The following is a 15,039-nucleotide window of genomic DNA, read 5'->3' as shown; positions in this document are numbered from 1 at the left end:
TTTGACATGTTCACTGCTCTCCATACTTGATACTCCGCTACTAAACCAACTTAGGTAACTGATTAACTTCCTGTACATCTGAAAAACATATGAGGCCGGCACGGGGTGTATATACGGGTCTCTCTGGCTGTGCTGTATACTGTACAGTATTTTGTATTACGGTAATAATTTTTTATAAATACAGTAAATATTTTTGTGCTGTGGAACGAATCATCTGCGTTTCAATTATTTCTTATGGGAAAATTAGCTTTGATGTAGAAGTGATTTGGATTACAAGCACATTACCGTAACAAATTATGCTCGCAATCCAAGGTTCCACTGTAATTTCAGACAACCCCTGAAATGTTTCCAATGCTATAAGAAAACAAGAAGGAAGATGACATCCACACATGGATCCGTGCATCTGCCTTCAACTTGGTCCCTATGGGCAACATGAAATGGACTACTACAAGTTTCCTATGGTGAGCGGATATCTTCTTTGTCTATGCGAAAACCTCAAGCTAAGATCTCACCTTTTGTACATGTGCTCTGAACTATTAATGGAGCTCTGTCAGCAGGTTTCTGCACTGTAATCTGAAGGAGGCATGCTGGAAGAGTTAAAACTGAGAATTCAGCCCTGTGTTTGTTACCTCATAGTCTACTTTTCTTTACCTGCAATGTTAGTTTAAGCCTGTTATTTTTATCATTAGTGGGTCTCAGCAGCAGTGAACTGTAGTCCGACTCTGCCCCCCTCTGTGATCAGCAGCTTTTGTCTAAGGAAATATGCACTGAAAGCCTGGGGTGAGCATGGGCAGCTCCCAGAGCTCTGCTACATGCGAAATCTCAAATCTTTCACTGTGTCAAAATGGCTGCACACAGTAATCTAAGTGATACATTGCTGAACTCAGGGTATCTTTGCCTACATCATGCTGGTCTCAGATGAGGTAGCAAAAACCTGCTGACAGATTCCCTTTAAAGGAAACCTGTCACAATATGGCTGGGGCTCAAAGAGAACATGCGCTGCTCTATTGCAGTTCTCAGACAAGTCATATGACATGTCCAAAAACATCACTGCGACTTGTCTGCGCCTGCTGTTGTGCAACTCATTTAGCGCTATGATTTAGCTGCACATAAAACTGACAAATCGCAGACAAGTTGCACCCAAGTCGTCGCAGTCGCATGGGACTTAAATCAAGGTTTATAGTAACTGAGTTGACTGCAGTTTGGAACAAGTGACAGAAAATCTACCACATTTGGAAACATTTGCAATTCTGTGTCACAATTGTAATAGGTAACAGATAATAAACACCATACAAAACTAATAGATGACATTGCAACACTGCAATCATGTTCACTACTCAGCATAAGTGGTCACATCGCTGTAAAACTCATAGGGAAGGCTTTTCTAAAATCCCTTGTGTACTACATTCTGCCTCTGATCGGCGCTACTGTGCTCCGTTCATCCCCATCGAGTGACCCCCTCGGGCTCCATGACCGCTGAGATTTGGTGATGTCACGTCAACTTCCAGTTGGCGTGACATCACTGAGCCCGGCCCCTGTCTCCCTGAGTGATTGGCACGTGTGCGAAGTTTCACTGCACATCACAGCCCAGCATCGCTCCTGCTTGTGGTGCTGTGCAGTGAAGGAGAGAGCATGCGAGATTCTGGGCTGTGATGTGCTGTGAAACTCCGCCCACAGCCCAGTCACTCAGGGAGAAAGTAGTTCCCCTCATTGATGTCAGGTCAACTGGAAGTTGATGTGACATCACCGGATCTCAGAGGTCATGGAGCCTGGGGGTCACATGATGGGGATGAGCAGACCACAATGGCGCCGCTCAAAGGCAGAATGTACTACACAAGGTATTTATATAAAGCCTTGCTTATGAGTTTTATAGCGATATGGCCACTAATGGTGAGTAGTGAACCACCCCTTTAAGTGTAGTCCCACCTTTTTCTATGTATAGAAGTCCAGCAAGTGGTCCAATTCTGTGACTGACTGCCTTCCCTGCATGAGTGTGTATACAGAGAAAGCTGTCAGTCGCTAAGTAGGACTGTCTACTGCACTCAGTATAGAAAGGGATATCAATTAATAAAACTATGAAATGCCAGTTATACTTAATCTTTTCTCAGAAAACTATATTTCATTCTGCTGTATGACATCCTGGTGGCACCCCAGTCACCAGCATCACTGAGACGGGCTGTCTTAGAAGCACTTATAAACCATTTAAAATATTTTCTATCTTCTCAAATAGAAGCATATCACAAGAGTAGATAAAAGCGGGACAGCGTAGCTTAGAGACAAACATCTAAGTTTTAAAGGCATTCTATCACTACTTTGACCTTTTTAAACTGTTAATATGAGTGTGGCACCCCAGGGTTGCCACAGTAACAACACAAAGGGTTAACTCCCCACACACAACACCAAGACCTCCTGGCCAGAAGGGGGAGACCAAGCTGCTTCCCTGTACATTCTGCTGGGGGGGAGGAAATGGTCAGAAGTAGTTTCAGTTTGGAAGTTCAGTGCAGAGCACTGAGGAGACAGGATCTCTGTAGGTTGGAAGCTGGCTTTAGCTCACCTCAGGATCCACTGACCAATTTCAGGCCTAGCTGAGGGTCTGAGGAAAGGAGAAAGCGTACACAGAGGAACATTCCTGGGAGACAGAGCATTGCTGAGTTCATCCCAGTGGAGCACAAGAACGGATGCTGGATCCGAGACTGCAGGTTACATACTGCACAGTTACCACCAGAGAAGTGAAGATTCCAGATCTTTCACCTGTACCACAGACACAAGCAACATAGGAGAGTTCAGGAACATACTAGGAAGGACTCGAGTTGCCTGTCAGGTCGGTACCTAGGAGCAGAGCACAGCAGAGCCGGCTGCATAGTTCACGCAGCAGCAGGGCCACAGACACACAGTGCAGGCAAGGAAGCCAAAACGGCCCGGCTGGGTGGGAGAAACCCTGAACCCCTCACAGACTCCGTGGACAGTACTCTGCTGAATACCATCATCAGTAAAGGACAAAGAAACTGCAAAACCGTGAGTCTGCCTGTTTATTGTGCTCGTGTCCTGCACTCCCCCCATAGACTACTATCACACTGCCCCGGGGAAAAGGCTCTACCCGTGGGGAGCCGTCCCATCTCAAGCTGCTTTCCATCACCCCCGGAGGTTCTGCAGCAGCGGTGGTCATCTCTGATCACATTCCACGGGTGGCGTCACGAACATAACCCCCCTTTTTCATTGTGGAACCAGGGAGCACGGACCGGGTCACGACACCGTGATCCCCTTTCCAGAAGCAACCCCTTGGCCCGGTTCTGGGTATCCCCTTAACCCCTGGCGACACAACTTTGGCGTCACGAACAGGATGCGGACTGGACCCGGCTGCAACCCGGGTGACGTGCGCCTGTAAAGACTTATTGCATCGCATAAAAGACTTGCACTGTGAATTGTTGCAACAAAGAACGGACTTTAAACTTTGCAAAGATACCTGGAAAAATCCAAAAACATCATTGGTAAAATTTTCCAGGCGCCATCTTTAATCACGCCATTACCTGCTACGCGCGGGAAAACATCGCGCCTAAACTAAGACTCCGCCCACCGCTTGCAGAGGAGGTGCGCTCGGTGCTGCGACCCGAACGAAAACGCAGAAAAGTGTCCCAGGCTTGCTGTCAAGAAGACTGGTGAAATTAACTAAGGGGGCGCAAAGATGTCGCAGCAGGGAGACGCTGTTGTACCCGGCGGTGCAGCGGCACCTATCATGCCGTTCCTGATGCCGTACACCCCGGGTGCAGTGTGGCTGCCGCAGTACTCAGGTGAGCCCAACACACTTAATGACTTTATCGGAAAGCTAAAAATCTACTACAGCATGTACCCCCTGACAGAAGCTCAGCGTGTTGGTATGCTTATGGGACAGTTAACTGGCAATGCCCAGCGGGAGGTTACATCCTGGCCGGACGATGCAAAAGACACTGTAGAGCATATAATAGCTGGACTAAAAGCAGCTTTTGAATCCACTGCTGGCAGCCGGGCTAAAATGAGGTTCTTTGGATGCAAGCAAAAACCTAGAGAGAGCGCAAGAGACTTTGCCTTAAACTTGCAGGAGGCGCTCAGAGCACTTAAATTAGCAGAACCTGCCTTAGCCCCTGGAGCAGATAAGCTGCTGATAGACCAATTCCTGGATGGACTCTCATCCCCTTCCCACCGGGGACAACTGAGCATGATGGTGATCCAGGATCCAGGACTAACATTTGCCCAGCTAAAGGATAGAGCCATCCGCCTCCAGCAGGTGGAGGAGCTGCAGGATATAGACTCTGTTCAACACCTTACAGTGGCACCCCAGCAGCCAGTAGTGCCGGTGACTTCGGCCATGTCAGCGGCTGCTGCTAACCACCTGGAGCCCATCACTAATGAGGCTCTACATCAAAAGCTTGAAGCCCTTACAGACACTGTTGCTTCCATGGCTAGAATCGTCCAGGAGCTGCGTGGATCCAAGTCTGCACCCAAGATTGAGCTGGCGACCAGCAAGGAGGATGTCCCATGGATGAGGCCTAGGAGATACCAAGCGACGAGAGGACGACCCAGCGACCGCTACCAGCCGGATGGACAGCCCATTTGCCGCCGTTGCAATGAGCCAGGTCACTTTGCCCGTGAATGTGCTTTAAATGGGGATCCCCTGGGGAGGCGGGCCGCTCCTCAGGAATGAACTCTCAAGGTCCTTCACCCTGGCACGACAAGTATGTGGGGGGACGTCCAGTCATCCCCATCGTGCTGGATGGCATTCCGCTCAACGCCTTGCTGGACACTGGTTCCCAAATATCATCAATTCCGCATGTCCTTTATAAGAGGTACTGGGCTGATTCAGACGTTAGCAGTGGTCCATCTAATGTTGCATTGAATATATGGGCTAGCAATGGTGAATTAGTACCACAGGTTGGTTTCAGAGAAATGACCATTAAGATTGGGAGAGTAGAATTGCAGAATCAGGGTATTATCATTGTTGATGTTGACCGACGAGAACGTGAACCAACTATGCTGCTAGGAATGAATGTAATTGAAAATTGTTTTGCAGAGGTAATTACTGTCTTGCAGCAGATCGTCGAGACTGCCAAACCTGGGCAACAGAGACTCCTGCAGAAGGAAATTAAAGCCTTGATGCTGAAGCAGCAGGTAGAAATGTCAGGAGGTGAAATTGGCAGTGCAAGGGTAAGTGACCCAATACCTATTGTAATTCCTCCCAAAACAGAAATGCTGGTCTGGTGTAGAGCCGCAATAGGCATCAGAGGGCGAGACTATCAGGCCCTGGTAGAACCCGTGTACTCAGACAGTAGGCCAACTGTACTGACGGCCAGAGGAATAGTTGAGGTACATCGGGGAAGAGTGCCAATACGCCTTCTAAATTGTGGGGAAGATGAGGTCACCCTACCAAAGTATGCTACCATGGCTAAGCTATATACGGTTGATAACAACGCCATCACCACCGTTGAGCCCTTGAAGCCGTCAAGTCAGGCGGAAGACAATGGCTCAGAGGGAAAGCTGGAGGATTGGTGCCAAAAGCTACATGTAGGTACCGATTCTACACCCTCCCATCAAAAGCATGGAGTATACAGGGTAGTGAATGAATATGAACAAATATTCAGCAAACACCCATTAGACTTTGGGCAGATCAAAGGGGTAGAGCACACTATACCCACAGGTAACCATCCACCCATAAAGGAGAGGTATAGACCAGTACCACCGGCTCACTACCAATGCGCCAAAGACATGCTCAAAGAAATGAAAGAAGCAGGGGTAATAAGAGACAGTTGTAGCCCCTGGGCAGCCCCACTAGTGCTAGTTAAGAAAAAAGATGGGACCATGAGGATGTGTGTAGACTACAGACGGATCAACCGCATTACACACAAGGATGCATACCCATTACCTAGGATAGAGGAGTCATTGGCTGCATTAAAATCCGCTACTTACTTTTCCACCCTAGATCTGACTAGTGGGTATTGGCAAGTTCCTGTGGCAGAGGCTGACAAGGAGAAGACAGCATTCACCACGCCGATGGGCCTCTGTGAGTTCAATTGTATGCCGTTTGGACTCTGCAACGCACCTGGAACCTTCCAGCGACTGATGGAGTGCTGCCTAGGACATAAGAACTTTGAAACTGTCCTCCTGTACCTGGATGACATCATAGTCTACTCCAAGACCTATGAACAGCATCTACAAGACCTGGCAGAAGTGTTTGAAGCCTTATCCGGATACGGCATGAAAATCAAGCCATCCAAGTGTCACCTTCTAAAACCAAGGGTACAGTACCTGGGACATGTCGTGAGCTCAGAAGGGGTAGCACCAGATCCTGAAAAAGTTACCGTGATCAGAGATTGGCCAAGACCCACCAGCGTGAAAGAGGTGAGGCAATTCCTGGGACTGGTGGGCTACTATAGAAGATTTATAAAAGGGTTCACGAAGCTAGCAGCTCCCCTACAAGACATCCTGGTAGGACAGTCAAAGAAGTCTGCAGCCCGAAATCCTCCTTTCCAGTGGAGTGATGAGAGAGAAGAGTCCTTTAAGAAGTTGAAGTGGGCACTGACAGGAGAAGAGATCCTGGCATATCCAGATTACCATCAACCCTTCATTTTGTACACGGATGCCAGCAACGTAGGACTGGGAGCAGTATTGTCTCAAAAGCAGGAAGGCAAGGAGAAAGTTATTGCCTTTGCAAGCAGGAAGCTCCGGCCTACAGAAAGAAACCCAGAGAATTACAGCTCCTTCAAGTTAGAACTACTGGCAGTAGTTTGGGCTGTAACAGAGCGTTTCAAACACTACCTGGCAGCTGCAGAATTTACCATCTTTACTGACAACAATCCGTTGACCCACCTGGACTCTGCAAAATTAGGTGCGCTGGAACAGCGATGGATAGCCCGACTGTCAAACTACAACTTTGTCATCAAGTACAGGGCAGGCCACAAGAATGGGAATGCAGATGCCTTATCCCGGATGCCACACTCGGGGAACGTGGAAGAGGAAACGGAGGGACTGGAAGAAATTGAGCTGCCGGCCTTTCACCGTCCTAAGGTTGGACAGTATCAACCGAGTGTCTACCAAAAACAACAGCAGACAACTCTCAACCCATTAGCACACCACGGATGGGCTGAAACACAAGACAGTGATCCAGCTGTGAAGCTAGTGAAAGAACTGCTTACACAACAAGGTGCTTACCCTAATCAGAATGCCCCAGCTGAGACGCAACATCTCTGGAAGGAGAGAGGTAAATTGTTCCTGTACCAAGGGAAGCTCTGTAGAAGGCACACCAATCCAAAAACACATGAGTTGGTCTGGCAGATCATCGTGCCCAAGAGAGATGTCAAGATGGTTCTGGAAGCTTACCACAACGGTGCTGGTCATTTTGGTTGGAAAAAGTTGGAAGTGCTCTTAAGAGAAAGATTCTACTGGGTTGGCATGAGAAAATCAATTGAAGATTGGTGTAGAAAATGCGGACCGTGCAACCTCAGAAGAAAGGATCAACAGAACCAGAGAGCTCCACTCCAGTCCATAGTAACCAAGCAACCACTCGAGCTAGTCGCATTAGACCACGTCAAGTTGTCACCAAGCCGGTCCGGCTATGTCTATGCCTTAACCATCGTGGACCATTACTCACGCTTCTTAGTGGTGGTACCCGTGAAAGACCTTACAGCTAGAACAGCAGCTAAAGCATTTCAGACGTACTTTTGCAGACCCCATGGTTACCCAGAACAAGTCCTTGCAGATCAAGGTCCAGCTTTTGAATCACAGATTTTCCAAGAATTCTGCAACATGTATGGCTGTAAAAAGATCCGCACAACAGCATACCATCCCCAAACAAATGGCTTATGTGAGAAGATGAACCATATTGTGATTGACCTGTTGAAGACCTTACCAGAGTCAGAAAGAAATCAATGGCCAGAGAAATTGCCAGACTTGGTGGACTTGTACAATCATGTCCCGGTGAGTTCTACAAACTGCACCCCCGCTTACCTCATGCGTGCAAGGCCCGGTAAACTGCCAATTGATTTAGATATGGGAATTCTGAAGCCAGATGCAGAAGTTCAAGAATCCAATTGGGATACCCTACGTCAGCAACAGTATCGCCAAGTACAAGAGTGCGTAGAGAAAAGTCTCCAACAAGCTAGGGGAAGACAGGAGAGAACCTTCAACCAGCATGCTCTAGCAACCCCATTGCAACCTGGTGACCAAGTTCTCAAGAGGAAACGGCGCACAAACAAATTGGATAATCAGTGGGAAACCACCCCATATACAGTCTTACCATCCAGTATGGATAATCCCAAAGTGTGTCTAATCAGTAAGGATGAAGGAAGGACATCAGCTGTCGTGTCAAGAGATCAACTCAAACCGTGTCCTGAAACCCTGAAGACACCAGAAGTCACCTTACCCATACAGGTACAACCTGTCAAGGAGGAAGAAGACGTGTTCCATACAGTCTTAGGAGATTTCCCAAAAACATGGCCAAATTACTATGGAGCAGTAGTAGTCCCAATGATCGCCTTCCCTCAAGTGGTGGAACCACAATCAGAATCCATACCACAAGAAGTCCCAAGACATGAAGAACTGGAAGTTGAAACCGTAGAGGAAGAACAGATTCCTGGTCCCAGTGAGCTTGCCAGTCCTACAGTCAGTCCACCATCCTCACAAGTACCAGAAACACCAAATAGGTACACTTCCACCCACACCATTATGCTAAGTACACCCAGTACACCAGCAGTACGCAGGTCACAGCGTAGTACTCAGGGTCAGATACCAGCAAGATATAAAGACTAATGTGGAATTGCATATAAAATGTACATATGTTATGTTTATATGAAAAACCGTAACAGTTTAGTGTACAGAAAAGGTGAGAGAAGAGTGGTGTAAGGTGGCAGCACGGAGAGTTACAACTTGATCACATTGTTGGTGGCCCGAGGGCCGTGAGGCCTACTGCACTTATGACCAGAGTAGAGACACCTTTAAGAAGTGTTTGTTGATTGAAATGTTTATTTAATTGCAACGTTAAGACCAAAATCCCAGTACCTACAGAGACTATACTGTATGAACACTTACATATTTCTGAACATTTTGGACTCTTTTTGAGCTTTAAGGTTTTTGTATTTTTTTCCTTTTGAGACTCTGTATATATACAATTGTTGTGATAACTTGTTTGTTTGTTTCACAGTCCCGGAGTACTGTTCTTCACTAAGGGGGAATGTGGCACCCCAGGGTTGCCACAGTAACAACACAAAGGGTTAACTCCCCACACACAACACCAAGACCTCCTGGCCAGAAGGGGGAGACCAAGCTGCTTCCCTGTACATTCTGCTGGGGGGGAGGAAATGGTCAGAAGTAGTTTCAGTTTGGAAGTTCAGTGCAGAGCACTGAGGAGACAGGATCTCTGTAGGTTGGAAGCTGGCTTTAGCTCACCTCAGGATCCACTGACCAATTTCAGGCCTAGCTGAGGGTCTGAGGAAAGGAGAAAGCGTACACAGAGGAACATTCCTGGGAGACAGAGCATTGCTGAGTTCATCCCAGTGGAGCACAAGAACGGATGCTGGATCCGAGACTGCAGGTTACATACTGCACAGTTACCACCAGAGAAGTGAAGATTCCAGATCTTTCACCTGTACCACAGACACAAGCAACATAGGAGAGTTCAGGAACATACTAGGAAGGACTCGAGTTGCCTGTCAGGTCGGTACCTAGGAGCAGAGCACAGCAGAGCCGGCTGCATAGTTCACGCAGCAGCAGGGCCACAGACACACAGTGCAGGCAAGGAAGCCAAAACGGCCCGGCTGGGTGGGAGAAACCCTGAACCCCTCACAGACTCCGTGGACAGTACTCTGCTGAATACCATCATCAGTAAAGGACAAAGAAACTGCAAAACCGTGAGTCTGCCTGTTTATTGTGCTCGTGTCCTGCACTCCCCCCATAGACTACTATCACACTGCCCCGGGGAAAAGGCTCTACCCGTGGGGAGCCGTCCCATCTCAAGCTGCTTTCCATCACCCCCGGAGGTTCTGCAGCAGCGGTGGTCATCTCTGATCACATTCCACGGGTGGCGTCACGAACATAACCCCCCTTTTTCATTGTGGAACCAGGGAGCACGGACCGGGTCACGACACCGTGATCCCCTTTCCAGAAGCAACCCCTTGGCCCGGTTCTGGGTATCCCCTTAACCCCTGGCGACACATGAGCATACAGGTTATAGAATACTGACAATAGTCATACCTGTCTGTCTCATATCAGATGCCTTGTTGTGGATAAATCATCTTTTATCACTTTATATAAATGGGCTCTTCCAGGCTATGGAGTGGAGGCTGCCTGGAAGATAACTCCGCCTCCAGAGATTATTTTAAATAGATCAGGGTTACCAGTGTGAGACAAGTAACTGACACAGAACAAGAGAAATTAAATTTCACTTCTTGCAGACACATTTTTTGCAGCTCCCTGAGCTCTGCTTTATTGCAGTAATTTTGCAACCCTGTCTGCAAGCTGGAGGCTGAAGCTGAGACGAACCTGCAGAGGTGTCAGTTATAATAACATACAGCTCTGCAGAGAGATCAGGAGATCAGAGAGCGGCCATCACACTGGTAACGCCTCTTTTATTTAAAATGAGCTTTGGAGGCGGAGTTATCTTTCAGGCAGCATCCGCCCCATAGTCTGGAAGAGCTCATTTACATAAAGTGATAAAAGATGATATTTCCACAACAAGGCATCTGGTATGACGCATACAGGTATGACATTTTTTAGCATTCTATAACCTGTATGTCTAAATTAACAGTTTAAAAAGGTTGAAAGTGGTGACAGATTCCCTTTAAGTGAAAGAGGATCTATGGGGAACTTTTTTCCTTCTGAAGTGTCAACTTGGCATCAGGAGACTTATAGGCCATGCAATGGTCCTCTGGGAACTAAAATATGCCAATAGTCTCTTCAGGGAGGAAGAGGAACTCTAGTGCCACCTATTGGCAATCCTAAAAGTCTATACTGAGTCTTAATGAGCCTTTAAAGAATTTGTCCAGTTACCAAAACTGATTTTTTTTCTCCTAAATCTTGCTAATATGTACCTCTCCACACATCTATTATGTTATTTCTGCAATATTACCTTTTATCGTGCTCTAGCAGCACTTCCTCATTGCTGGCTCCAGCTCTGATGGGGTTAGTCTCTCTCCTGACTTCCCGGGTTCAGTTCCTACAACTCCCATAATCATTTGCACACACACACACTGCGCTCTTCTCATCCTCCCACGCCCACCCCCTTGCGATAACATACTCACCTGACGAACATGACTCCTCCTCTCCTCTCGCTCCTGCTGCCAGCCCTGCACGCAGCTGCTTCTCCACATGCTAGGCTGTGACGTGCGGTGATCACCGCCCACAGCCCAGTCACTAAGGATCAGAGGCAGCTGCTGCTGATGATGTAACGTCAACTTTCAGAGCCCGGAAGTTGACGTGACATCAGCGGATGCCAGAGGCCACAGCACCCGGGGGTCATGTGATCGGCACTTAGTGAGGAGGATAGCGCCGCTCAGTGCCAGAACTGAAAATAGAAGGCAATTAAGAAGACAACTGAAATGGTAAGTTACACTGATAGAGAGAATAACAAAACAAATGGGTGAAACACCCCTTTAAGTCTCCTTGTATTAGCGTGGAATCATTTATCAGAAACCTCTCATTTAGCAAAATCACACCTCCTGCTTTGCACTAATGAAGGGCAAATACCCTGAAACATGTCTGTGAATATAATGTCTGGTTTATCTTGAGATTCCCATAACTACGTCAAACATTTAACAAAACAGACATGTCGGATCCACTTTAAAACAAGAAACTCAAAATCCTTATATATCCACATTAGTCCTTGTCTGATATGAGTGTCACACATATGACCAATGTAAGACATCCCAAAAAAACGTCAATTTGTGTGGACACCAGAATACTTGTAAGAAAGAAAGAAGTAGAGAGAACATAACAATGTAGACGTTCTCCTTTCTAAGATATGTTTAAACACACATTTTCTTTAGAATATTTCTTCCACTTAATCCCAGAAGAGAATGAGCTTTATTTGTCCTCCTCGTATTCTAGATGAAACCTGTATCTTTTATATTTCCTTTGCTTTCTATAAAATTAGTGAAAAGGTTTGTTATTAGCAATTTGTTTTAGCTTTCATTCTCAATTAATGGCCCTTGAAATGACAAGCTCATCTGCAAGATGCTCCCACTGTTCTAGGGTGTGATCACTCATACCTCTACGTTCACTTGGTCCATGACGTTGTGCTAATTATCTTTGAAGGACTTTGCCCAGAATCAGCTGTTCAACCTGAATCTTATTCCCCTGGAGCTATTTTCCATAGTGAGCAACTATTATACGGACATTCCAGATTATATGCCTATGGTGCATATAGGATTTGATAATGACACATGCTTTTTTTACTTCTTTAAACCATGACACCATTATTTCAGTATCTTTCTCTATGCAGTTATTTGTTTTCCCTGCTTTGACAAGTAGATGTAAAGATTAGATTTTGGTAGCCAGTGTCAAAATATTGTTTAGCAATAGTAATAATAATGTTATAGGGATGTAGATATACAAGGTGATCAGAGCTGATTTATTATTTATTTATTTTTGTACACAGGCAGATGTGTATTCGTGAGACCAGAATGATAATTAATACAATCATTCTGTCCCCAAACAGCATTTTGTTGGCAGCACATTCCCTGCTTAATGTTGGATATGCTGCCAATAACGGTGATTTTTATTCCAACATAAACCATTCAATCACCCAACAAACAATCATTTCTTGGCCCATCCAAATGCATCCCAACACATCCTATTCTTTGGAGTTCCTGTTTTAGCCCTAATCTCATGATCACTACAGACAGGATTACATACAGATACACTGACAAGTAAAATCCTAACAATGTTTTGAACTTTTGACTTTCAGGCTCCATATCTCCCCATCCACTACAGATTTCAGTAAAGGTCCAGGCACACATAACGAGATCGTTAACGAGATCGTTACTACATCACAGTTTCCGGATCGTTGTTAAATCGTTGGTGAGATTGTTGGTGAGATGTCACACAGTCATCTTCCCAATGACTTTAGTAACGATGCAGCGACCTGTATAACGATCTCATTGGTCGTTGGGACCCTGTCACACAGCAGCTATGTAACGATTCCGACCTCGAATAGGGGCGTAGTGTTTGACGCTGTAAGCCACGTAGGCGTGCATATGCGTCGCCTTTTCCACATCCCTCCGCTCCGATTGGTGGCCAATACTGCATTCTGATTAGGCGGCCGGCCTAGAAGGCAACTTTGTATCGCTTCATCCTTTGTCCTTTTTTAAGCCTTGCTTTGAGGATAGAACCTGCGACTTCAGCTTCGATCCGAAAAGCAAGCAAGCGATCGGGAACAAAGTACGAATGAATCCGGGTGTAGTCGCAGGTTCTATCCTCAAAGCAAGGCTCAAAAAGGAATAAAGCATGAAGCGATACCCAATCAGAATGCAGTACTGTTCTCAGCGCCTACCAATCGGTGCAGAGGGGGGGGGGCGGAAAAAGTGACGCAACTACACGCCTACGTGTCACACTTTAAGTTCTCATTTCTCATCTAGGTCGTTAATGAGATCGTTGGTAGGTGTCAAACATACAGATCCATCCCGCACAGCAGGACTCCAATGAGCCAAAAATGGCTCAGGGCATTCAGCAACGACCAACGATCTCACAGCAGGGGGAGCGGATTGTTGGTACGTGTCAGGCCCCCTTCACACGCACGTGCCTCCGGTACGTGCTAGGTCCGTGCCCGCATGTACCGGAGACACGGGCACACGTAAACCCATTAAAATCAATGGGTTTATGTGCACGCACGTGTTCAGCCATTGGCCCATGCCTTCGTGTGGAGCAGACGTGAGCCCATGTGCTCCATACGGAGGCATGTCCATTTTTCTCCGGCAGCATGGGTGTCACGCGGCTTGCACCCGTACCACACGGATGTAGTGTGGATGCGGGCCCACGTGACACGCGCCGGAGAAACACACGTGTCATTTTAAACATAAAGAAACACATACTCACCTCCACTGAAGCAGCATCAGCGGGGCGTCCCCTGCGCCGGACACTGTCATTCAGCACCACAGACAGCTCCGGAAGAATCAGGTAAGGCGGGACTATCCGTTCTCCGTGTGTTATTACGTATAACACACGGAGAACAAGCATGAGCCACAAACACGGCACACGGGGAGCAAACCACCCCTTTAATATGTCCGTGAAAAAATGGTACGCTTTTTTCACGTGCGTGTGAAGGGGGCCTCAAACATAACGAGATTACTGGTGAAGTCGTTGTTTCGTCACAGAAACTGTGATGTAGCAACAATGTCGTTAGCGATCTCGTTATGTGTGAAGTGGCCTTAATATTTCCCTCATTTTATAGACAATCATCTTGGTTATCTCATACATAAATTTGACTTGCAACTATTTAACATATGATTAGTTTTGCAGATTCTTGTCATGTCACTGTATTGTTACTGTTTTGTTTCTGGTGTTTGAAAAATCATTTTCTTCTTGTACACAATAAATTACAACCTGTTCTCACATTCCTTAATAGTTCTGTGTGTTACTATGTTTAATCCCTAGTAAAAAATCACTGGTTTGAATCGAGGAGCCCCCATGAAGATTTCCTAAGAGAAAAGAAACAGCTTCATCCAACTCATCGATAGTGGTCTCTCGAGCAAGAAATTTTGCCAAAATGCATCATGTGAGACCATGACAGTAGGAAGAATATAAAATGAAATCCGCCCATCCATTGAAAAACCAAGAGGTGGATGTCCAAATAAAATATTGAAGTCTACAAGTCGGCTCATCACAAGGTCTATCAGTTTATATACGGCAGTGGAGGCAGCTCGTACTCTTAGTAATAGTGAGATCACAAACGTCCATGCAAGCACTGTGCGACGCATGTTGCACAAGTCTAGAATGGTGACCAGAAAAAATGTGAAGAAGCCTCAACTTCACTATTGTCATAAGAAGCGTCAGCTCGAGTTTGCAGAGAAGTATGAAAAGGAG

This window comes from Anomaloglossus baeobatrachus, chromosome 6 (genome assembly GCF_048569485.1).
Source record: "Anomaloglossus baeobatrachus isolate aAnoBae1 chromosome 6, aAnoBae1.hap1, whole genome shotgun sequence".
Classification (NCBI taxonomy): Eukaryota; Metazoa; Chordata; class Amphibia; order Anura; family Aromobatidae; genus Anomaloglossus; species Anomaloglossus baeobatrachus.
This window is presented reverse-complemented; position numbering follows the sequence as displayed.